At 44.5% G+C, this 24,257-nt stretch overlaps 1 protein-coding gene and 1 non-coding gene across 2 annotated transcripts in view; one reads left to right on the top strand and one right to left on the bottom strand.

The window, feature by feature from the left end:
- CCNY (cyclin Y) overlaps nucleotides 1–24,257 on the top strand; it is a 214,049-nt gene that overhangs the window by 78,084 nt on the left and 111,708 nt on the right. The gene's annotated exons all lie outside the window — the stretch shown is intronic.
- LOC112105484 lies at nucleotides 20,412–20,516 on the bottom strand. The gene has a single exon (XR_002908017.1). It is a non-coding gene; the product is annotated as a U6 spliceosomal RNA (small nuclear RNA).

The following is a 24,257-nucleotide window of genomic DNA, read 5'->3' as shown; positions in this document are numbered from 1 at the left end:
GCTGTAGAGCAGTCATTTTGTGAGGATGGAATAATGGCTGGGAAAATCTTGCCTCTGTGGGGTTTTTTGGGGGAGTGGGGGGTGGGGTGGGCTAGAGCTTTTGTGTTACTTTGCTGCTGCCTTTGTTTGGGTTGTATTGTTAAGTAGTGTCTGAGTAGGAAATGGGCATTTTTTATGTCATACATCAAAAGAAATAATTATCCAGAGCTACTGCTGCCCAGAAGGCTCCAGTGTACCTATTTGTTGGTGCTCCCGTCACCTAGAAGGGCTAGGAAGCCCATTTGGTTACTTTTTTCCCCATAAGAACCTTCAGAACCATAAACTCATGTTACACAGGAGCCAATGAAAAGAGATCATTGGTGGTTGTGGTAGGAACTGAGTGATGGAGTGGAACTGTGAGATTAGGATCAAGGAAACCCCTCTGAGAGAAAACACGTTGCGGTTAGAGTGGGTGAATAATTATTTTTTTTTCTGGTTTGGCTAGCACACTGAAAAACCAGGCAAATGATTTTGTTCAGTTCCAAAAATGACTGTGGGAGACCCAGGTTTGAATCCCTACTCTGGAGAAGGGACTTGAACTCATATCCTTCCCCACAGGTGAGTGCTCCAACCACCAGGCTAGACTATTGGGTATTCTGGGCTGAGTTGCTCCTGTTGAAGCTATTCCACTTTGTATAAATACTTAAATATTTATTGGGCCAAAGAGAAAAAGAGACTGAGAGTGATTCTCTGGCCCAATGATGAAGGCACTCACCTGGGAGGTGGTAGATGTGGATTCATAACCCTCCTCTGAATCTCCTGCCACCCCACCCCCACCACCTGGCCAAAACTATTTAGGTCAAATTCACAAATAGTTCTGGGTCAGATGAAACTGCTTTTTTGCTGAGTAAACGGTTTATCTGAAAAACTTTACCCAGATTTATCTGCCATGCTGTTTGAGGATCACAGGGGCAGGTTTTTGATACCTGTACTGATGTTGAAGTAGTCCCACTGACGTGAGTGAGGTGTATCTCAGTGGACGGGTATCAGAATTGGGCACACAGTGATAGTTTTATTAGGAGACAGGAGAAAGCCAGACAACTTGCTTCCAGAGCAAGAGCTTGAACTGACTTGTGGTTGATTACGCATGTTTTTGAGAGCAGGAAGTTCTGTGGCAATTGGGGCAGCTACAAATGGTCGGAGCAGCCCCAGGCATTTTATTTGATTGGAGACAGGTGACAGACAATGATAAACCTGTCAGCCTAGGACTCAAAGGATTGCTTTGACTCTCAGCACAAGGGTGGGACGGGTGTATAATATATATGTGCATGTAACATAAAGTTGGTCTCTATTTTTGCTTTCTACTAGCTGTTGTGTAAGTAAAATATTTCTGTCTGCCCGTGTCTATTACACGTTGCCACAGGAGGTAGGTTTGGAGAATTGTCGACAACTGGGCCCCTTTTGTTGCTGTTTCCTGGAGAGTAGGGAGAGCCCTGCAGAGAAGGAAATGACTGGCCGTATATGTGGGAGGGGTTAAAGGCTTCTGTTCTATAGTGTGTTCTCTGTACCTGATGAAGTACCCTTAGTGAAAAGACCAGTCACTCTGGGAAGATCAGAGCTAATAGGAGCTGCCTGGAGAGATTAGAGGCTGAGAAGGAGGGAAAGATCAGCCAGACCTGCTGGGAAGAAGATTGGAGACATACTGTCTAGGCAGGACAGTGAGTGGAGACTGAGAAATGACTGGGGAGATCAGAGACGCTGGAGACAAAAATTCAAGAGACCAGGATTTGTTTGGGAAGGTCAGAGAACAGCTCCCACTCCCAGCCCCTCAGTGTCATGCCTACCGTAATTTTCCAAATTGTATTAGCCATCCTTCTGTCCCTCTACAAACCCCCCAAAGTAGTTTGACAAGTGGCAGTTTAAACACTACATTTGAATGGTAGCTGCAGTCCTTTTCCCTCAAAATAAACTTTTTTTTTTCTTTTTAATCTCCATGTTAAAATGTTATGCACAAGGTGGAAGCTAATAGTGTCTTTTACCGAAGGTATAGAGGTAAAGGTTGCTTTCAATTACTGTAGAAAATACATTTTTATACTATTTCTTTTGTTTTCTCCTTTTACTCGCAACTTTGTTTCCGTTTTTCACTCTTGCCTTCCATACAGACCCCTGTTTCTGAATCCACCCATCTAATTTGCCAATCACCCCCCCCTCCTTTATATTTCTTTAACACACTCTCCATTCATGAGGCTATAAACTGCCATCTTCCATTTTTTGGTAACTATAGTTTTTTAAAAATTAAAAAAATACATGACTCAACCCTTACCAGCTAACACAGCCACATGTTCTTACTGTTTATGACCCTTGTTCTTCTCCCACCCAACATTTTTTACCATCTAAGTGAGCATGGCTCCCTGTAAAATAGAAATATTTTTTGTGTTTTCAGACCATTCCTGACTCTCTAATCAGTTCTACAAAAATCGATGTGGTGGTCCAGTTTTTGTAAACCCTTGAAGCCTCTAGCCATCAGAAGGCCTCCAGCCAGCTGAGCTGGTGATATTGACAGCAGGCTGGCCAAGCATGTGTGTGTCTCAGGGAGCACCCTCACCTTTCCTGTCGCATGTTGCAACCCAACTCAGCCCTTCTTCCAGCACAAACCTTGGAGCCAGTGCTGTCCTTTATGTATCGTCAGACTGATAGCTGTCAGTGTTGGGAGTAGTGAGGCTACAGGTAGCTCAGCTGCTCTACTACCGAATGCAGACTCTCCTGTCGGCATAGTAAAACCACCTCCACAAGCGGCAGAAGCAGTGTTTGCGGGAGAAGCTCTCCTGCTGATATAGTGCTGTGCACAGAAGTGCTTATGTGGGTGTGATTTATGTCACTCTGGAGGTGGTTTATTCACACTCCTGAGCGACATAAGTTACACCAACATAGCCTAAAGCCTCGTCTACACTACGCAGTTTTGTCAACAAAAGGCAGGTTTCATCGACATAACCGTGGAGGTGTACACACTCCAATGTTCCTCCCGCCGATTTAACTCTCCTGCTACGCCGACAAAATAAAACCACCTCAACAAACAGCATAAAGTTTTTTGCAACCAAGTTAGAGTGATGTAGTGTCAACGTAGACATTGCACTTGCTTATGTCGCCCTAAGTGGCTTCCAGAAGGTGTCCCATAGGGTTACCATACGTCTGTTTTTTCCCAGACATGTCCGGCTTTTTGGTAATCAAACCCCTGTCCGGGGGGAATTGCCAAAAAGCCGAACATGTCCGGGAAAAATACCGGCCGGGCACTTCCCCCTCCCGGGCTCCAGCTGCTCTGCTCCTCCCCTGACTCTTCGGCTTAAGAGCCGAGCTGCCCGAGCGCTCCGGCTTCGGGCAGCCCCCTTGCCTCCGGACCCCAGCCGCCGGCCGGGCACTTCCCCTCCCGGGCTCCAGCTGCTCTGCTCCGGCGGCGCAGGGTCCGGAGGCATGGGGGCTGCCCGAAGCCGGAGCGCTCAGGCAGCTCGGCTCTTAAACAGAGCTGAAGAGTCAGGGGAGGAGCACAGCAGCCGGAGCCTGGGAGGGGAAGTGCCCAGCCGGGGGCGCAGGGTCCGGAGGCATGGGGGCTGCCCAAAGCCCGAGCGCTACCGGCTTCATGGTTTACCGGGCAGCCTCCAGACCCTGCGTCCCCCAGCTGGGTGCTTCCCCTCCCAGGCTCCAGCTGCACTGGGGAAGCGCCGGCCGGGGGCGCAGGGTTTGGAGGCTGCCCGGCAAACCGTGAAGCCGGTAGTGCTCGGGCAGCCCTTTTCGCGTGGCTGGGAGGGAGGAGGGGGAGTTAGGGCGGAGAGTTTGGGGAATGGGCGGAGTTGGGGTGGGAAATGGGTGGAGTTGGGGCAGGGCCGGGGGTGGGAAAGGGGCGGGGCCAGGGCCTGTGGAGTGTCCTTTTTTATTTTTTTTTATTTTTTAAATATGGTAACCCTAGTGTCCCACAATGCCCATCATGACTGCTCTGGTTAGCAGTTTCTCCTCCACTGCCCTTCACCCTGGTATACAGGCATTTGCCTCTCCTCCTTTAATGACCTGGGAATTTTTGAAATTCCCCTTCCTGTTTGCTAGGCATGGAGAATTCACATGGCATTTTGCTAGCTGATTGCAGTTAGGGAATCCCATTGCTGCAAAGCTATCCGCTATTTCACGCACAGGGCCCAGAGTCAGTCCTTCACAGCAGGAGGCGATTAATGGCCCCACACATGTGCTTCACTGCAGGCTCCACAGTAGCCTTTCCAACTCCAAACTGATTAGTGACTGACCAGTAGCAGTCTGGAGTTGCCAGCTTCCACACAGCAATCGCCGCTCGCTTTTCCACTGTGAGGGCAGCTCTCATTTTGGTGTCTTTGCGCAGCAGGGCGGGGGTGAGCTCTACATGCAGTTCCAGGAAGGTGGCTTTGTACATCCCATACCTGCATAACAATACGATCCCACCACTCAGTGCTGTGTTTCCCGAGCCCAATAGTGATGGTCCACCATGTGCAGCTGCTCCATGAATGCCAACATCAATCTTGAATTATTTCTTTCCATGGCACACAGCAGGGTAAGCACTATGAATTCCTGTTCAGGTTCACAGCTCATGAAATACTGCAGGATTAGCCGCATTGTGTTCATAATGCTCATCACAAGACAGGAGAGCTGTGCAGGATCCATGCTTTCAGGCAGAGATGGTGGGCACATAGTTTACACGTGCAGTTGAAAAATGGCACAAAACATAGTTGGAAGCCCATGGAATGATGGGACGGAAAAAACTGCATCATGGGATCATGGGGTGGTGAGCCCTCCCCGCCAGCCCCCCATGATGCACTGCAATCCATTCCCAGAACTCCTAGTGGGAAAAGGTGATGAGTTGCACAATGGGATAGCTATCCACAGTGCACTGCTCTCTGTTGGTGTGAGAGCACCAATTGTGGATGCGCTCTGCTGACACAAGGAACGTGTGAACATGCACAAGCTATGTTAATGATCGTCGACATAACTTAAGTTGACTTAACTGTAGTGTAGACGTGGCCTAAATCTGTGCTCTTCCACATCTCCCTAACTCCGGGCGTGAGAATGCAAGTGTAGCAGAGAGAGAGAGAGAGAGAATGTGTGTCTGGGTGATTGAGGGTGAGATAGAATACACTGAAGTGAGAAACAAGCAGAAGAGAGAGACCAAGTAGGAAGAACAAGCATAGAAAATGTAAGAATGGAAGCCAGTGGCAGAAATTGGATAGAGGCCAAAGGAGAAGAATCAAGAAGTAAAGTAGACTTTGAAGCAGGAATGAATTAAAAACAAACAAACAAACACAAAACACCCCACAACACACACACAACTGAACCTGCAGATACAGGACAGGAAATACAGTAAAGGGGCAGAGACTGGAGAAAATAGTAGTGAGGTGGCAGAGATAAATGCTGCTGCTTTGACCTTGCCTTTCCTGTAAACCCCCCTGGACTTTATTCAGAAAGGAGAGAGAGAAGGGCTGGAAGGAGAAGAGAGTGAGATGTTGCTTTAATGAAGAAGTGAGGTTGGAGTGGACACACTTTTTCTCTCCCCCAGGAGTAGCCAAATCTCTCCTTTTGCACTCTTTCCCCTTAACTTAAGGGCTTGCATTTAGTCTCCACACGAACAGTTGGAGGTGAGCAAAACCAAAAAAGGATGTGGTTGGGTGCAGAGAGGAGGAGAACTGGCTCTGTGGCCTGCTCTTGTTTCCTCACACCTCCAACTCAGTAGAGATTTTTATGCAGGGATCCAAATTTCATGACTGGAGAGGGGTCAGGACTGAAGGGCGAGATGCGCTCAGAAAGATTACCTCTCACCTATCCCACTTCCAGGCCATGGGGAACGCTCCCTACTGAGGAGAGTTTTGGGGGCGGCACTTATTGCAGGACTCCAGAGACACTCTGTGGCCATATGGGAGCCTACTCCAATATTGCCAACCCCCAACATTAAAAAAATCATGAGATTAAAAAACCAAAACCTCTGAGTTCTTTTCATTTGTTTTCTGTTTTTTGAGTCGTCATGGTGCACTTGGAACATGCATTTAAGCCCCCCCCCCCCCCGGCTACGATTTAGTCAGGGGTATTTTTAGTAAAAGTCATGGACAAATCACCGTCAATAAACAAAACTGACCATGACTTGCACTAAAAATAACTGTGATTAAATCGGGGAGGGGAAAGGACCAGGGGGCCGCTGCTGGGGGAGGGCGCACAGGATCAGCGGCACCAGGTGCTAGGGGCCAGCGGACCGTGGCTGATCCAATTGGCCACGCTGCTGCCCCGGGGTCAGCGGACCGTGGCTGCTCTGGCTGATTGGCCAGAGACCGCTGCCCAGGGCTGCGGACTGCGGTTGCTCCGGCTGCCCTGGGACTGCTGCCGGAGGCTGCTGGAGCAGCGGCTGGTGTGGCTGTCCTGGGGGCCACCTGAGCTGGTTGGGTGGCCCTGGGGTTAGCCACCCGGCCCCTGCAGAAGTCACGAAGGTTGCGGAAAGTCACGGAATCTGTGACTTCCGTGACTGACATGGAGCCCTAACCATGAGGGCTGGAAACTTTATTACAAACAAACAAACAAAAACCCCGAAAGCTGATTTTCTCTAATATTCACTGCTTCCAGGAACTGGGGCTTGAAGTAAAGCACCAAATATCACACAGATCTTGATAAAATTTTGAGAGTTAGCAACAAAGCATTCCCCCCCCACCCCCCCCCCCCCCCCCCACACTCCTCCCGCCCAAAGTGCCCAGGGTGCCCCTCAACATTACCATTTTTCTGACCTCCCCACTCTCCCTGAAAGAAATATTGGGAAAAAATTTTATGAAATGTTGGCATCAGTGAAGTCAAGTGGGAGTTTTGTTGCTGTCTGCAATGGGGCCAGGATTTCATCCATGGAGTTTCTCCTCTTATTTCTTCATAGAGGATTACCAGTCCCTTAGACAGTAAATTTTTTCTGGGCCAAGCGTGTTGTCTTTTACAAGCCAATAACGCACTTATGCACCTTTATTGAGATTTATAAACAACAATAGAGAGCCTATTTTTTAACACTATGGCTGCTGTCAACTGAATCTAAATAGTAATAATTTAAACAAATAATCAAATCCTTCCAACCTTTTCCTTAAGAATAATGTCCATATCTCCCAAAGTTTAAAAAAAATACATTTATATTATATTGATAAACTTTCACAGAAGAAATCTGCAAAAATTATGACTGCTTATGAAACTTTCAAGGATCACAGAAAGTAAATACCGTATATACTCGTTCATTAGCCCGTTTGTTTGTAAGCCGACCCCCCAAGATGGTTAGATAAAAATAGCAAAAACTGTATGACCTTTTCATAAGCCGACCCTATATTTCAGGGCTTGGCAAACTTTGGCTCCTGGCCTGTCAGGGTAAGCCGCTGGCAGGTCAGGACGTTTTGTTTACTTGGAGCGTGGCATGGCTGCAGGCATGGGCCCATCAGCTCCCTGTAGCCACGGTTTGCCGTTCCCAGCCAATGGGAGCTGCGGGAAGTGGCGTGCCACTGGGAACGGCAAACCATGGCTACAGGGAGCTGATGGGCTCCATGCCTGCAGATGCTCCAAGTAAACAAAATGACAATGTATTAGATATTCAATTCAATGATTCCATAGAGTTTTAAAATCATCAAATTTTGGTGTAGACCTGTTTATAAGCCGACCCCTTCTCTTTGATGCGTCACTTTTTTACCAAAAATATTTGGCTTATGAACAAGTATATACGCTAATGTGTTCTAAGCACTGTGTCCAAAAAGTAATTTCCTCCCCGCCTCCGAACTTAAAGGCTGCATTGTGGTGGCTTGTTTTAGTTTTTTTAGATGTGTGCATTTTGCTTTTGTTACCAGGGAAATGCAAGTTTCATAGAGTCACTAATGACTTGTCATTTGTTAATGTATAAGACATGTTATGATGGTTACCAGCAATGATGGTGGTCAGTCACACAAAGAAAAACCAGCTGCTTCTAGTTAAACTGTGAACAGTCTTTACTTTTCATTATATCAACAAAATTTAAGACAAATCGGCCTTTATGTATTGGTTCCTGCAGAATATGAGAATAAATATGTAATTGCTGTTCAGGGTGAACATTTGGATTAAACAGCCTGATACAATTTACTTCAAATCTTTAATTCATTTGGAACATAATTTTGCTTGCATCATAAAATTATTAGTGCCAAAGGACACGTTTTAGAATTGTAAGGGGCACTTAACTTAGGTCTTTTCCATTTCTAATTAAAACTAGCCTGTTATATAATTGAGTTAGTTTTCCTGCCAAGACACAATATAGTCTACTAGTTGAGGATATATTGAAAAAATAAAAATACTGCACTTGGTATTAGCCAAAAAGTCAAGAAGTTGACCCCTCTGTTGTAGTCTGTTGTGTCCCATTCATGAAAAGTGAAATGGAAAATACATGCACAAGTATGTGTAGGCATATACAAATTAGAAATAACCAGAATTATTACCTAGTTAGGGGAAAAACTGGTAATTTGTGAAGAAATATATTTTTTTATGACAATTGCATTGTTTGTACAGTGTAGTTTTGCTAGTTTTCTCTTTTAATTTTAAGTATTCAGAAATGCACAGACCTCTTTCTGATATTGCATAATGCCCTATATACCAAGTGACAATACATTTGCCAAGTGGCCACAGCTTCGCCGAACTTTAATATAAAATCTCCCTATAAAATCTGCCCTAGCTGCATTGGAAAGGTGGCGTTTAAGACTGAAAGCTATCAGTGGCCCTCCCCACTTTTCAATGCTCAAATTCAGAGCATGTTAACATTTCCCAGGGCTACTTGGGCCCACTTGGTTCCCAAGAGTGACCACGGCCGTAGCTCCATGCAGAGTCACTATATGAGGCAACTAACAGGCTCAGACAAGTGCCTGGGCCTCCAAGAAATTAGATTAATGTTTGTCTAATGCCTTTCATCAAAGGTCCCCCAGTGTACAAGAAATGGAAGGATTGCTATCTTCAAGTGCAGCTGTACCAAGATCAAAGTGCAGCGCTTCTTTGGGAACCCTCATAACTTAACAATATTTTTTATGGGAGGAAGTAGATCTAAAATGCTATTTGTAATGCTGCTTTGAGTTTGTTTTACATATTGAATAGTCCTTTGTACATTTTATTGTTGCAATTCTCTTCTGTTTCCAGTTTCTGTTAATGAAATTCATCATTGATTCTATGAGGACGCTTTTGACCAAAATACTCAGCCAGGGTGGCAGTTGTTTTTTGTTTTGTTATTGGCTTTTTAATTTTGATATAGGGACATGCCTGCTAAATGTGGGAACGGAATGCTGTTTAAAGTGTGATTCTATATTGAAAAGTGACTATATAACAATGTCACCCATAGGGTTGCCAGGTGTCCAGTTTTCAACCGGAACATCTGGTCGAAAAGGGACCCTGGTGGCTCCGGTCAGCGCTGCTGACCGGGCCATTAAAAGTCCAGTTGTCGGAGCAGTGGGGCTGGCAGCTGCCCAGCTCCACGCAGCTCCTGGTAAGCGGCAACATGTTCCTCTGCCTCCTAAGTGGAAGGGCAGCCATGGGGGCTCTGCACGCTGCCCCCACCCTGAGCTGCGGGGGTGGTGCCTGTGGGTGGGGGCAGCGCACAGAGCCTCCTGGCCACCCTTCCATCTAGGAGCCGGACATGCTGATCGCTTCCGGGAGCTGCTTGAGGCGCCACCCGGAGCCTGCACCCTGAATCCCCCTCCTGTTCCACAACCCTCTGCCCCAGCTTGGGACACCCCCCCCCCCCGCAATCCCCGCCCCCTCCTTCCGCGCCTCCCCCCCCTCCTGCCCTCCAACCCCTTTGGCCCCAGCCCAGAGCCCCCTCCTGCACCCCAACATCCTCTGTCCCAGCCCGGTGAAAGTGAGCGAGGGTGGGGGAGAGCAGGCGACAGAGGGAGGGGAGAATTGAGTGAGTGGGGGGTGGGGCCTCCGAGAAGGGAAGGGGCTTTGGGGAAGGGGTGGGGCAAGGGTGTTCAGTTTTCTGGGATTTAGAAAATTGGCAACCCTAGTCGCCCACTTACTCAAGAGAACAACTTACTGTTAGTATTCAGTCAAATCTGCTGACTTTAGTAATTGAAATGATTTTTTACTACTTTAGTCCTGTTATACCGCTAACACAGCTATGCAGGAGGGCGCTGGGTTCTGTGTTGTCTTGTGCATCGTTGCCACCATCAGTATTGTTTAATTGCAAGTATAGGGACCAGTAGATTATAGCTATGTAACTCCTTTGAAGTCAATGGACCTGTAATCTAGCTGGAGGTATTTTTCAGATTCAGTTTTGGGGGCACATATTTACAGTAATGTGTAATGCCATTCAATCCAATACTCACAACAAGGGTGTTTAACACACTAATGATGATCTTAGCATAACCATATAATTTTACGCGAACTAAACTTTTCACCAGGTAGAACTGGACATTGTTTGGTACTTAATCAATGAAGAATGACAGAGAAGTGTGACAGCACAATGGATCAAGTGGAACAGAGACATAGATAATGTATCAGAGAGGTAGCCGTGTTAGTCTGGATCTGTAAAAAGCGACAGAGTCCTGTAGCACCTTATAGACTAACAGAAGCATTGGAGCATAAGCTTTTGTGGGTGAATACCCACTTCGTCTGACGCATACATCTGACGAAGTGGGTATTCACCCACGAAAGCTTATACTCCAATAAGTAATGTAGAACTTTTTCAGACGGCTATTTGTGCTGCTACCTGTCAAGCAGGGAGGTCGGAGTAGAGCCCGTCATTTCTGATCGGTGGATTTGAAAGTATAAACAGGACATCTTCTGTTGTGCATATTCATTAACAGACACATGGCTTCTTCAGGCCTTGGATTTTTAGACTAATAACAAGCTAGGGCAGACAAGTTTTATAAGGAAGCAAACTTTGATATCTTAGTTGGGGTAAAGACTTGGTTCTACTAAAAGTGATAGGTAGTTATTTACGTTCTTTGAATCTACTGTCTCCTAACATGAGACATTCTTATCCTTTTACATACAAATAGTTGATAGAACATTTTAAAGAACCTATTGCATATCTATAAAACTGATAACCTAATGGCTTTGACTATAGCAACTGTACGGTATCTCACTCTGGAAATATTGTTAACCATCTCTAGCTCTGTTGCTCTCATTGAAATTATTTAATAAGTGTATTATTCATGATCTTAATTCACTGATGTGAGGATCATAAGGTGGCTCCGGCCGCCCCAAGCAAAAAAAAAAAAAAAAAAAAGGCAGCCAGAGCACCACCGAAGCAATAAATAAATAAAGGAACGTGTCTTCCCCGTTACCCCCGGTTCTCCTTTTGGCAAGAAGAGCCATTCTCCTCCCCAGCTGCTCCTTGCTCTTCCTCTGCCCCTTGCACGTCTCCCCTGCTCTCCCCAAGTGTTTCCCTCTCTCACTGCATGGCTGAGAGCCCCCGCTGCTGGAGCTGCACCCTTTCAGTTACTGTTATGGGCAGTTCTCAAAGGCAAGTCGTTTTCTGCCCAAGAGAAATCGACCAGCTTGAAACTGACCGGCTTGAAATGGTAAATTTTTATAACCCCGCTATACCACGACCCTGCATTTATCGCAATCTAATTTTTTGGTCCCCAATCATCACGTTATAGCGGGGTTTCACTGTATTCATAGGATGGTCTGCCATGACAAAATCATCGGGAGGCCACAAATATTATAATCTGTGGATCCCACAGTTCCAGAAATAAACATAGGTCTCTCTGAATGCCCTACAAGCTAGCTTTGCAGGGTGCTAGATGGACTGCTTGAACAATGACCATATTGCAAACTTCAAGATAGCTGATAGCAATAATTGCATTTTGCTCTGACCCTGACGTTGTAGCCATTGCCCAGAAATAGAAAGACAAATAAAGCTGCATCTCCCAAAAGCTTATGTAATCAATCAGTATAACCTGATTTTTGTCTTGTGGGGGAGGAGGTGCATTTAGTGGGAAATGTTGTTGTTCTTTGCCATGAATTAATATCCGGGAACCTATAAAAATCACTTAACCCCTGAAAGAAATGGTGGTTTACTTGGTAAAATATTGCAGAAGATATTCTGTGGGCCATAGTACCATATGATCTGTGAAAAGCCCTCTTTCAAGCATTGGCAACATTTTTACTTCATTTTAAGCTGCTTCTTATAAATGTTTGTTTCTTCAAGGCATGTGTACTTTAATATCAGACTTCTGACACTGTTCTGCGCATTCCCAGGAAAATACTGTATTGTATTTAGCTTCTTGGTTAAAATTGCAACTGTTCTTTGAATTCTGTGCCACATGTGTTCCAGCTGCAAGCATCGCTCCCAGTTACATCACACACTTTATTTTACTCCTTTAGGACCTGCACTGAGGAGTTCAATGGGAACATTGCCATTTATTTCAGTGGAGATAGGATCAGGCCTTTAAAGTATTTTGGTAATAACGAATGCTCTTCCCCAAAACTTGAGAGCGTGCGAAAGAGGGATTTTTTTTCTACCAGGCCAGCTAACTTCTAAAGGCCTGATCTATACTTCTGTTAAGAATGAAGGAAAAGACTCTCATTGTCGTCATTAAGAATTGGATTTGGCCCTAAAATGGACTGTGTTAATCCTTAGACTAGTAAATCTGACCTAATGTATACCCAGACCTTGAAAAACTGCATTCCTATGTAAAAGGGAGATCTCTAGGTCATAAGTAAGAATCTTTCTGATATAAAATATTTTAAATGACCTCAGCCATTATTAAATGAATGATCTAGGTCTTTCAAGCTGTTAAGTTTTGGAATGATCCTGCCATTTAAATGGGAGATGGCATTAGGTTAAATCACACAAACTGATAAGAGTAAACAAATGCCTCCATTTTCCCATTAGAGAGGTACAGTAGTTTTGATCAGGCTTGGGTAATTTACCACACCTTTCTCTTTAATGCTCAGACTGTGGGCTTCTTGGGATAAAGTCATAGTATTGGTATTTAGTACTGATATTTTTTTATAAAAGAGTAAGGTAAAGACTTGGAAGGAAGACAGCACTCTTCCTATCACATCTACCTATAATTGATTGTTTTATTAATATGTAAAAAGACAAATATGTTGTTAAGTTGTGGCAAGGAAACGTTTCAATATCTAGATAGCAATGTCCATTGTTGGGAATGATGTGTGAATTTGCCGTAAAAAGGTTTAACTGAAAAAACAAAACAAATCCACAATATGTTGTGCTAGTTTGTGTGAGGCCAGTTAGAGCATGTTGTAAAAGTGAATTAAAGTGCAAACACTCTCGTTTCAGGACAACAGTTGCATTTACAGATTTAGGTGGTGGTGATTGCAGTTATTGGCAAAACAATGTTTACCATGAATATCTCTAGTTTAGTAAATATTTGGGTTTATTACCAATTTTAATGGAAATATAAAAAATTTTTCAGAAGCATTGGTAAGGTACACGTTTGAATGTGATGTATAGACTGGAGTGATGCTGGTAGGAAGAAGATAGCAATCCAAGAACTTTTCCAATACAACCCTGGTAATCTTCAGATAGTTATGTCTGCGGCCGTGGAGGTATTCTTAGACTCCACTGTACTTAGATGCCCAAATAGCTTTGATAGCAAACAAATCCCACTTTCATCTGTTGCTGGTCAGAGGACTGCCTCTGATCCTATTGGATAGAATGTAAGCTCGGCTACTGCACTTTCCTTTATCTAGGAATGAAGCCCAACACCCCAAGGAAGTTCTGTCTGGTTCAGAATGTGCTGGCTTGTCCACTTTCTTACACAAGTTAACAGGAACATGTATCCAGATCTGTTTCGTGTGATTTTCCCACAATAGTCCTCTCAAACACTTCAGCATCCTCACACTTGCATATATAGAGCTTTTTAAAAACAAAACAATAGCCTAAGTTTGCTGGGCTAGAAAAAGATTTTAGGGGTATTTTTGGTATGTATTTTCTTCTTGCTCAGATACCATGGTGAATGACCTCATCAAAACCTAGGTAGTTCCTAAATTTGCTTCTTTCTAAGCTGATGTCAAATAGTAACTTTAGTTCCTTTCCCTTTAATTTAGTAAATAGGAATAGCAAAAAGATATGAATGTGACATTGCTTCTTCATAGGGCAAAAACAGATGGCCAATGGTATTTTTATGATTTACACACAAACTGCATTAAAAGAACAATAGTCAGGTTGCAAAGTCAAGCCCTCAGAATTTAGGAAGTGCCAGAAGTAAGGTTGCTTATGCACCCTTAATTAGGCCCCCTTTTGTATGTGCATTATGTTAGTCTTCAATTACATGACCACCAACTATTTTTTTTTCCCCAGGTCCCCTGCCTCTTTTTTTTTTTTTTTTTTTTAATTTATTTTTTTTGGTTTTTTTTTGTTTTTGCATCTTCCTAGGTTTTTAAAAAGCAAGCTGAAAAAAAAAATTCCATCTTGTAAAATCATATTGACACCCACATGCATCACCAGCTGTGTTGGAACCTTTAGATCCACTGCATAGGCCACTTAAGCTAATGGAGTAACTGATGGCAGTAGTAAGTTATTATCCTTTATGTGGAACAGCACTCTGGAGGGGTATGGGACACTTTGGCAGTGGGTTTGACAGATGTTTGACAGCGGAGGAATGTTGACTTCAATTTCAGGCTCCAGGGGAGAGTATGGTTTACCGACTCTTCTACCTATTTCTGCCAAATTTGACCCTTTTTCTCCTGCCCCCCTCCAGGCTTACCCTGACTCATTTCTCTCTCTCATTTTCCCCCACCCTGGCTCAGTCCCATTTTCCTTGCACAGCCACTCTAGTCTCTCCCTGTTTTGAGTGCCAGCCTCCACACCTTCCCACATCCAGGCCCAGTCTCCTTGCCTAGCCATTCCCATTTCTCCCTTCCTAGTCTGGCTTTCTCCTCCCCCACACTGGTTCGTTCCCAATCTGTCTGTCCCTCCCCCGCACAGTAAGTACAATCGTATATAGTATTAAATGTAACATTATTAAGATTTTATAATCTGTCCAGCCTAGTATTCAGTTTTCACATTCAGTTGATATTATTGTCAAGCATCCAAAAACTGCTGCTGACATCTTGATTATCACAGCCACATTTGAACATATTTTAGTTGTGAGAATCTTTCTTTTTTTTGAATCAGTGGTCAGAGAAACTCTTAATCCAGAAAATGAGCCGTGCTTGGAAAGATTTCCTCCACATTTTAAAAGTACAAATTCACTTGGTGCTCATGCTATAAGCTTCAACACAGTTGGTTATGATGTCATTTACTAATTGTATAACAATTGTTTCCAGAGGCTCCATTGAGGATTAGGGGACCTATTTAGGCATTCTACAAATTCATAGGAAGAGATAGTCATGAAGAGTTCACAAGACACTGCAACCAGCGGGTATAACAAACAAACAGAGACTGAGGGAAGGAGAACGAAGGTGACAGTGACTGAAACGTGGTTTACTGAACTAATAATGTGCACATTTAGATGGTTGAGTTGAAATTAAGATAATAAACAAACCAGAAATATCCATAATATGAGTAATCATGAACCCTACCTAACGTTATCTTGCAATAATCCTCAAAAGAAACATGATCATATGTCCAGTGGGTGAAAAATGCATTCTTTGCTACGGATGGGCATCCTTAACTGAATTATTTTTGCTGTTAAACCCAGTTTAGGGTGTTAATAGGTCTGCTGTTTTCTACAGGTATGTTCCTGAGCCATAAATGTCTGAAAAATTAACTTTATGTAGCAACCTGGCTGGCGGTGAACAGGGAGATACGTGAACTTCATATTTGTCAACGTTGCAAGATGGCATTTTAATTTTCAACGTGCAGGCTTTTCTTTTCTTTTTTAACTTTGACATCTTAAGTTTTCTCCCTTAAGAAGTTGCTATTTCTTGAGAACATTTAAATCCAGTTTAACATGCCTGTGTTTGAATTATACTTTGTAGAAAGATGTCTGTACTTGTCAACTCCATGGCTATTTAAATTAAGTTGCCTTTGTTGCAGTCGCTGTGGGCAGGGCCGGCGCAACCCATTAGGTGACCTAGGCGGTCGCCTAGGGCTCTACAATTTGGGGGGCAGCAACCGCGGCGGTATTTCGGTGGCGGGACCTTCCGCCGCCTAGGGCGGCAGACAAGCTGGCGGCGCTCCTGACTGTGGGAAAGAGCCAGTATGTTGAATCGGAGGTTTCAGTCCCAAGTGCTATAGTGACTTTTTTTAATGCAGATTTTTGGGTGTGTGGGGGTGTATCTGTGTGTGTGTATATTGTGACAAAGTTCCTCCTCTATCTTGGTGGGTCCTGCGCTTATTGGCGGATTTTCTTGCCTCAGATTCACCATGTGGGTTGGGGAACAGCCCAGAGACCTTCCCCACTGGAAGAACCCACAGTCCAGGTCAATTGGGAGGTTTGGGGGGAACCCGGGCCCACCCTCTACTCCGGGTTCCAGCCCAGGGCCCTGTGGACTGCAGCTGTCTATAGTGCCTCCTGTAACAGCTGCATGACAGCTGCAACTCCCTGGGCTACTTCCCCATGGCCTCCTCCAAACACCTTCCTTATTCTCACCACAGGACCTTCCTCCTGGTGTCTGATAATGCTTGCACTCCTCAGTCCTCCAGCAGCACACCCTCACCCTCTCACTCTCAGCTCTTTGTGCCTCTTGCTCCCAGTTCCTCACACTGGCACCACAAACTGAAGTGAGCTCCTTTTAAAACCCAGGTGCCCTGATTAGCCTGCCTTAATTGATTCTAGCAGCTTCTTAATAGGCTCCAGGTGTCCTAATTAGCCTGCCTGCCTTAACTGGTTTTAGCAGGTTCCTGATTACTCTAGTGCAGCCCCTGCTCTGGTCACTCAGGGAACAGAAAACTACTCATCCAGTGACCAGTATATTTGCCCTCTACCAGACTCCTGTACCCCACTGGTCTGGGTCTGTCACAATATGTATATGAAATATGTAATAATTTGCTGAGGTATAAAAGATTATCTGAATGAATTTGAAATGGCCTGAGGTGTTGAACCCAAGAATCAGTTATGCAGCTAATCCTAAACTATATTTTTGATTTTAAAAACCACACAAATCATAGTCTTTTATGTCGTGTTACTGGAGAACTCTTTGGAAAAGTTTTAGAGAATTCTGAAAGAATTTTTTGGAACTATTTTATTTTTATCCATTCTCATGTAAAGCCATGTGGCTTAATTACCAGGAGCTTAGCTGTGGAGGGGTCAGACAAAAACAAACAAACAAACTACAGAAAACAACCTGAAGTAACTGTATTATCTGGCATCTTCCAGGTCTATGTAAACTAATGTTAGGTTCCATGCTGATAATCTCCCCATCCCAATGCGATAAGTTTCTGTTTCTAGCTTTACAGGTCAGTGAGATAATGGATTTTAAACTGTAAGAATTCTGTATCTAGAAAAGTCTGTGCTGGCCCAGGACTGAATCTGACTTGTCTTGGGTCTCAGGTCAGTGTAGTTATAGGATAAAGATTCCATGTTTGGGAGAGAGAAGGGAACATGTCTTTAGGAGATTGATTATTTTAAAAGAAATACTGCTGAGGAGTTTTGGAAGAGGGAGATGGACTATTAATGGGTAGAGGGCAGATGAAGTTACCAGAGGTGCATAATAAGCATATTTATTACTTCCAAATTTGTGCATGCACATGTGTGAGACACACTGTGTTTATTAGTTTGTATTATGTCCCTTGCAATCCCATTGTTGTCAGCTGGATTTGGTCCACAGCCTTCAGATAGTGATCCTTTAAAATATGATAATTTTGAAAACTTCTTGTTTCTCACAGCTGGAGAAATCTGGATACCTTTCTTAGGCTTTTTCTTTTGCAACTTAATTTCGCTCTTCTGTTGTTTAAAAAAAGTGGGTGCAGTAAAATGTCTGTTTCCCAGTGTTCCACTCACCTGTGTACTCCTGTAATTTAATTAGTTAATGTTTGAAAAGCAATTTGAATATGTAAAGAAGTTTATAAGAGTTAAGTCTTTATTCTCCATTACGTTTAGTTGATCGAGTAGCTCTTTTTGTCTGGGTGGACAATTTTCCTTTTTGTAGATCTTACTAATTTCTTGTAGTGACAAGCTTGTTGACCAACTAAATACAATGTAGTTTGTCTGCTGTATAATTATATTCCAAACTACACTGTACTTTTGGTGTGCAGTTTATTTGTAGAGGAAGGTGTGATATGAGGGAAAAAAAGGGATTTTTAAGTTGCATTTATGCACTAAATTCTATAACTTATTCTGGAAAATTGTCCTATAATTAATAGCGTATATAGATGCTAAACTGGGTGATCGGACATCTCCCTAGCACTGAACAATAACGTTGAAAATCTCCCCCTTTTCTTAACATCTAATGCAAGAAAGATGCTTGAGTTAATATATGAATACAGTATAAAAGATAATAAGTGAAGAAATAAGCTGTAAAGGGGGAAAAAAGGCTCCATTTTGGTAACAGGGCTGCAGTCAGGACTTGCTGGCTTGGAACAACATTAAAAATGTGACAGTCTGTCTTTTTCTAGTTAGTTGGAGGTAGCGAGAGAGACTATTTTTTTCCTCCATTTTCTTCACACCTTATTTTTTTAACTGCAGGGTTTTAATTTTTTTTCATTCTTTAATCTGAAACCAATGTAATTATTGTTGCCTTTTGTATGTATTTGACCAGATCATCAGGAGAAGTAAAAGGGGGGGTGGGCGGGAGGCGGGGAGGGGAGAGTAGAGTCAGTACTTTAGGTAAGGAAATGAGTAAATAAGGAAGAGATAGAAGGTTGATGAGGTCCAAGCTGACCATGTATTCTCTGAGAATGGTGTCGAGAGATTTTGTCTTAGTTGCTCAGTATCTCTAGATTCTGCTTTCCAGGGCCCTGTCATCAGGGTCCTTCCCCCTTTTAGTGTACACAAGGCAAGTGTGTTGGCAACCCACTTGTTACAGTTCTAAATTTGTTCCAGGAGGTGGAAAACACTTTTTCACTCACCCTTTCAGTCATTGTTGCTTATTTCCAGATATCAGTACTGCTCTGTGAATCAGCTTCCACCACATAGTCTATGCAATCACTTTCTGCTCCCCCCAACTTGTCGTGCTGCTCCTGTACACTTTTGCATAGTATATCAGTACTGAGGATTGCACTTGCTTTTCTCCTGAGTTGCTCTCATGAACTTAATGAAATCCCTTCCAAATTCCCTTTCCCAAACTCTTTAAAGTCAGTGTTATCCATTGTACTGTAGAGCTGAAATACAACAAAAATAAGAACATAAGAACGGCCTTACTGGGTCAGACCAAAGGTCCATCCAGCCCAGTATCCTGTCTTCCGACAGTGGCCAGTGCTAGGTGCCCCAGAGGGAATGAACAGAACAGGTAATCATCAAGTAATCCATCCCCTGTGGCCCATTCCCAGCTTCTGGCAAACAGAGGCTAGGGACACCATCTCTGTCCATCTTGGCTAATAGCCATTGATGGACCTATCCTCCATGAATTTATCTAGTTCTTTTTTAAACCCTGTTATAGTCTTGGCCTTCACAACATCCTCTGGCAAGGAGTTCTATAAGTTGACTGTGCGTTGTGAAGAAATACTTCCTTTTGTTTGTTTTAAACCTGCTGCCTATTAATTTCATTTGGTGGTCCCTAGTTCTTGTGTTATGAGGAGTAAATAACACTTCTTTATTTACTTTCTCCACACCCGTCATGATTTTGTAGACCTCTATCATATCCCCCCCCTTAGTTGTCTCTTTTCCAAGCTGAAAAGTCCCAGTTTTATTAATCTCTCTTCAGACATAAGGGATGTGTCTGTCCGAACCATGTGCTCCTCTGCACCTGTCAGCTTTCCCCCAGTCCTGAGTTTAAAAACTGCTCTACGACCTTTTTAATGTTAAGTGCCAGCAATCTGGTTCCATTTTGGTTTAGGTGGAGCCCATCCTTCCTGTATAGCCTCCCCATTTCCCAAACGTTTTCCCAGTTCCTAATAAATCTAAAAATGAAAAGGAGATACTGTTAACCACAGGCCATATATGTTTTGACCAAAAATCTTCCTGAATTAACTCAGGCCCTAAAAAAAACCAGCTCAGTAAAAGCAAACACATAAGAAACATCCTCATCAGACACCTGAACATATCAAACTTTGCTTTCTCACAGAAGATCCAGATGGAAGCATCATAATCAGGGAAGGGTTTTATTTTCCCTCACCAAAGAAAAGAGGGAAAATATCCAGATACTTTGGTTTTTAATTGTGCTTGCACTGACCATTAAAAAAATTTAAATTAATGGAGATATCCTATCTCCTAGAATTGGAAGGGACCTTGGAAGGTCATTGAGTCCAGCCCCCTGCCTTCACTAGCAGGACCAAGAACTGATTTTGCCCCAGATCCCTAAGTGGCCCCCTCAAGGATTGAACTCACAACCCTGGGTTTAGCAGGCCAGTGCTCAAACCACTGAGCTATCCCTCCCCCCTAAAAGAAAATATGGAACACTTCACGAATTTGCGTGTCATCCTTGCGCAGGGGCCATGCTAATCTTCTCTGTATCGTTCCAATTTTAGTATATGTGCTGCCGAAGATCACTATTAAAAAAAAAAAAAATTAAATATCTTCATGTATTTACAATAATTGTATCCTCAAGTTAATTTTAACAGGCCATTAGGATCTAACTAATGAAAAACTCTAAGACTGTAATGGTTTTCAAAGGATGTAGCACTTAGGAGGTAGGATTGCAAAGAGGGAACGGTGCTTCATGTTTTCAAGAAAAATGCAAAGCATTTACGAAGTGCTCAGCTGCTGTACATTTCCTTCCTCCAATTGAGCTGTGTCAAGTAAACTAGAGGTTTTTGGACTGAGTTTCCACTACTAATCTGTTTTTGCCTCAAAAGGAGTTGCTTCCGTTATATTAAGAGCTGACGTTAACCTCTTGCTAATGTTGCCACAAGACATTTTTTCACAATTGTACTAGGTGTGCCATTGGCAAGCAGAGTGATTTGTTTCAGAGAATCCAGGAAATGCGGAATTGAAGGCACAGAATCAGTTTCCAGGGAGAGGGAAGACATCACTCAGAAGTGATAGGTTCTGAATAGCTATTCCCTGCTAGTGTGGTAAGAAAGAGGCACAGGAATGTTTACTGACAAAGTAATACTGTTGTATGAACAGTTTTGCAGCCAGATTGCAGCATCCCAGTAGCACCTGAAGATATTGCTTTGATAAACATCTGCATGTTCCTTTCCCTTGCTTCTGTATTTTTTCACTGTCGTGATCCATGTAGCTGCTGCTGTGAAAACTTCCTCCTGCAAAGGCAGAACATAGCCTGGAGGTCTGGCAGCATAAAAATGTTGCAAGCTGTTTGGATGGTTGCTCTGAACGTTAACTGTGGGAGATCAGTATTGGCGTTTCTCATGGCATGCCTCTCTGCCAGTCCAGAAAGAATACAGCGGGTAATTCTGTTCGCGAGCTTCTGGTAACAGGAATAGGTAATGTAATCTTGCCAAGCACCAGCGCTGGGCCCCAAGAGCCAGTTTGACACCCAAACTGCCAAGCTTCCTGTCTCCAACCCAAGGAGGTGGTTTGTGCAGTTTTTCTGCTTTCATTGGGAGCTTTTCTGTCTATCCTTGTTCTGCTTTCCTTTCTCCTTCCTACCACCCCTTTGTTCTGTGGAACGATGATGCTTCTCTGGACTCGGACTTGTCCCTGTGCAGTGGATTGAGGTGGTCACCGGCTTGTTCCAGAGCCTCCTGTCTCTCAAGTTGCCAGCAGCAGTTTCAGGAGGTTTAAAGAAATCAGCAGTAGCAGCTGAGCACTTGTGAAGTGCCAATTCACTGGAGAAGCTTGTGATGAGCTGCCCGCAGTTGAGTCTTTACACGTCACCTGTCCCCAAGTTGATCTGCCTGATGCCACCACCTTCTCCATCTAGCTTCTGGGCTGCCAGGGGCCCTCCAGCAGGATCCCTCCACGATCTTATTGTGAGGGATCATAGACCTTGAACCTGGGCCCAACGGTTCTCAGGAAGTGCTCAGGCCATGGGTGCCACACAGCAGCTCACCTGAGTAACCAGGGAAGGGTCCAGTGAAGGACAAGCTTGCACTCCCAAATAGGGTTGCCAACCCTCCTGGTTTTGCCAGGAGTCTCCCGGAATCAGGCTCAGTCTCCCGGGGGCTACTGAAGCCAAACTTGGAGATTTCAGGCTGCTAAAAGTGGCAGCACCATGGGGCTAGGCAGGCTCCCAGCCTGCCCTGGCTCCGTGCTGCTCCTGTAGGCGGCTGACACGTCCCTATGGCCCCTGAGGGAAGGGGGTGGGCTGGGGCACTCCGCGCGCTGCCCCCGCGGCAAGTCCGCAGCTCCCATTGCCGGGAACTGCAACCAATGGGAGCTGCAGGGGAGGTGCCTGCAGGAAGGGGTAGCGCGTGGAGCCCCCTGGCTCCTCCCAGGGGCCGCAGGGACGTGCCGGCCGCTTCCAGGAGCGGTGCGGGGCCAGAGCAGGCAGGGCCAAGTCATGAAGAGGACACTGTGGTTCCTGGAGTGAGAGAGGGGCTGCAGACCAGAGAGAGAGAGAGACCCCGAGACAGAGTGACAGCATGCAACCGTGGGAAGGAGCATCGACCTTGCAAGCTGATCCCCAGAGCAGCCAAGAGGAGGCGCGAGCCTAGCGGTATGTGGAGCACCCCGTGACACTCAGCAAGGCAAACATCTGCATGCATGTAAAAGATGCATGTTGTGTACTGCGTAGCATGCCAGGCAAGGGGGAAAGGCTACCAGCATGGTGGAGGGGAGAGGTGTGCTGAATTTGAAAAGACAGACACAAGGGCTATTAGAAGAACCAACTATGGTCCTGTTCAGCTGAGAGAAGCCTTAAAAAGATCATTTTAACAGTCAGTCACAATAGTGTTGTGTCCTGCCTTTTTATAAAACTAGTGTGCCTTTGAGTGCACAGAGCCTAAACATAGGCGGGTTACAGATTTCTTTTATGCATTTTGTAATGAGGCTCTTATGCGTGGTGTAAACTACTATACTCTGAGGTTCCAAATATAGAACTTCATTGTGTTCAAAGACACAGAAACAAAGTGAAAGTGCAAATACACAAAGCAACATTTTTTTTTGCAATACTGTAAGATGGGTTTTTTAAGTATGGATTACCAAGTAAACAGAAAACATTAACGTTTCTGTATTAAACATATTACAATGTTTCGTTCATATTAGAAATCATGGAGTGCATCATGGCTGATCCTGTGGCTTTCAAAAGTTGGTGTAGATGTAGTCAGAGTTCTCCTTGTTTTCCCCGGGCATGGAGTGGTAGGGTTAAGGGTTCCAGCCATACCGGCACCTGTTATGCTGTGGGGGCATAGAGAGCAGTGACCATGGAGTTTTCCATAGATTGGAAAGGCTGCTGTGTCTGGAGTCTTTGGACATGCAGCTCAGTAATGCTCTGCAACATCCACGTTTGTTGCTTGAGCAAATCCATAACATGCTAGCGCATTTCCTAGTGTGCTTTTTGGTCTCTTTGCCTTTCCTGCAGCAACCGCTCTTTCCATTTTTGTTCCTTCTCCCTGGTGTTGGACATTTGGCCCACCCAATCCCTGTGTTCACGGTCATCAGCTGTAGGGCACTGGAGGATCTTGCAGAACATATTATCCCTACTCAGCTTTTTTCTTCTCTGGATCAGGGTCAAGTGTTCAACAGGTGTAGAGGGGCACCTCTCAACATTAGAGGCTGCTGATTAAAACACACAGATGCAGCATTATATTTACAGTCACAACGGAAAAGGGAAGTTAATGCAAAACTCCCGTACATTATTCCCATAAATACCTTTAATAAGCAATGCTGATTGTCATTTTAGCTTCAGAGAACCTCATTACAGCACCACTCTGCATCTCAAGCCATGGTGAGCACAGCCCAGCGGGGGAAAGGGGAGGAGAAGAAGGGTGCAGGTTGCTCTGTTGCATGGAAGGTTTATAGGCTAGGAGCCCCTGGGTACGAGTACAGGGAAAGTGCAGTGAATATTGCCAATACTTTCACAGGCAGTGGTGATTTTGGCAGTTCTCTCACTCCTGAGGATGACAGAGAACATAGCGGCTCCCGGCATCCCAAAGCCACCTTGGCCATATGCTGCTAGCCTGTTTACTACAATGGTGCCAGTGTAATTTATCCCAGAGTGGCATGGGAATGCCCCTTATCATGCCCTCTTTTCTGGTGCCACATCATCCCCTGGTGGTGAAAGGTGTAGTTGCGGTGTGACCCTTCTTTAATCTGCGGGGGGTGGGGGGAGGAATCTTTGGGAGACATTAGTTTTGCGTTTGCTCAGTGGCACAGAATTCCCCTTAG

This window comes from Terrapene carolina, unplaced genomic scaffold (assembly GCF_002925995.2).
Source record: "Terrapene carolina triunguis isolate 2854851 unplaced genomic scaffold, T_m_triunguis-2.0 Scaffold111, whole genome shotgun sequence".
NCBI lineage: Eukaryota > Metazoa > Chordata > Testudines > Emydidae > Terrapene > Terrapene triunguis.
Note: the sequence above shows the minus strand (reverse complement) of the source record. Positions and strands in the feature narration are given on the sequence as shown.